At 35.7% G+C, this 2,023-nt stretch overlaps 1 pseudogene; it reads right to left on the reverse strand.

Moving 5' to 3' along the window:
- Positions 1-507, reverse strand: part of LOC103256921 — a 1,057-nt pseudogene extending 550 nt beyond the window's left edge.
- Positions 508-2,023: the final 1,516 nt, after the last annotated feature.

Here is a 2,023-nt window from a genome sequence, read left to right on the forward strand (position 1 = left end):
TGAGCTCTTTTGGGCCTGTATGGATTAGAAGCAAATGTAGAATACCCAGCCAGCCTTTGTGGTTTTATCTTCTATGAAACAGGAAAATATAAGTCCAACAAAGCCCTGACCCATCATCTGGGTGGCCAGTTATATGAGGATGGGAATGATATTAGCCCACAACTCTCATGGGGTGACCTGTCAGTTCAGCCAACCTTTCTGCCTCTGTTGAGGCTGTAGACAGTGGCTCTGGAGAAATTTCCACTCGATTCTTCCTTTTATTAGAATGTCACATGATGATGACAGAATGAATGTGAACAATTCTGATGGTGTCAACCTTTTCAGCAACTGTGTGCATTTCAGTTCCAGCATATGCAAATTTGGAATCACTGCTTGTGTCATCATTCAACTCCCTATACGTAGCCTCATCACCTCCTCCTTGTCTGTGCTCAGGACGTAGTTGAGACAAACTAGGAAAGGGTCAGACTCGAGATGCACTGCCTGCATCACCTGCACTGCCATCTTGGTCCAACTCTTCTCCAGATAATGCATTTCTTCCTGCAGTTTGTGGAAGGATAATTTTGTCTCTACCACTTCAAGTTCCATCTTTTTTTTCACAGTGTTTCTTAAAGTATTATTCTCAGCTTCTATCTGCTGTAACTACTGAGAGATAATCTAATAAATAAGACAAATATCATTAGGCATAAATGCATTCTTTCATTCAGTAAGCATATTAAAGTGCTTCTTCCAGGTGAAGGATTAAACTCGGTACTCAGGACCACACCTACAGTGGCATAAGATTCTTATTTTTGGCTTTTGATACTTTTGACTTTATTTGTACTTATATATATTTATTTGTGTCATTATCTTATTCCTTTTCATTTTGTCTGAATAGAAAATAAGTTCTACAAACAAAGAGACTGTATCTGTTTTATCCCTTTTGTTCTCCAACACCTATCATAGTATATGGCATAGAATGTTACTCAAAAAATATCAAATGAATGAATCCAGTTCCTACATTTAAAGAACTCAGAGTTCATTCAGAGACACTGAAACAGATAAGTATAATACACAGTGTTCAAAGCCATGAGACATACTTAAAAGGTATAATCAGAAGCAGAAAAGGATAAGTTAGGGTGACCTTCTTAAAAGAAGACCCATCTAATCTAAGACTTAAGTAATGATAAATCAGCTAGGTAAGTATCATTAGGCAGAGATGCAGGTCAAGAAAAATATGGATGTAAGAAAAAATATGTTTATCTATGTAGTTTGGTATTGTGTTTTTAAAAAAATTATTTATTTATTTTTTATTATAAAGTTGTGGGATACAGTTAAGGGTTATAGGCAAAGCTCTAACAGAAAAAGGTGGGAGATGAGGCTGAAAAAATAATTACAAGCCACATAAATCATAAGGATATTTATATCATATTGTTAAAGGATTTGAAATTTTCTCTTCCAAGTAATAAAAAGTCTTGGTCAGATCCTATTTTTAAATAGATCCCTTTGATTGCTATAGAGGAAAAATTTGGGAGTAGGAGGGAAAAACAGAGGCAGAGAAAATTCTGTCAGGGAATGCTCTCTATGCAAAGAAACTCCTTAGCCAGTACTAGGGTACTGATAGTATTGATGAAGAAGAAAGGACAGATTCAATAATTACTTAAGAAGAAAAATCAGCAGAACTTGATAATTAATTGTAGGGGCTAAAGAATATGGAGAAAACAAGAAAGCCTAGTAAGTTTTATTCTTTTGAGTCAATGGCCCACTAACAGAGAAAATATGATAAAAGTGATAGATTTTAAAAGGGAAGAGGTTGATTTTTGACTTGTTGAGTTTGGGTTACTTGTGGGATACCCATATTATCAACAGGTAACTGGATATATACCAGATACACTGGGGAGATAAATATCTGGGAGATGCTAGTGGTTGTATGAATGGAGTCTCATATTTACCATAACAGAGAGCAAGAGAAGAATAGATCAATGATAATAATACTAAACTGAGGCTGGTGCATTGGGAAACATTGTTTAATGGCCAGGAAGAGAAG

The sequence above is a fragment of the Carlito syrichta genome, unplaced genomic scaffold (genome assembly GCF_000164805.1).
Source record: "Carlito syrichta isolate Samal-C Ts95f unplaced genomic scaffold, Tarsius_syrichta-2.0.1 Scaffold297905, whole genome shotgun sequence".
In the NCBI taxonomy this organism is placed as follows: Eukaryota; Metazoa; Chordata; class Mammalia; order Primates; family Tarsiidae; genus Carlito; species Carlito syrichta.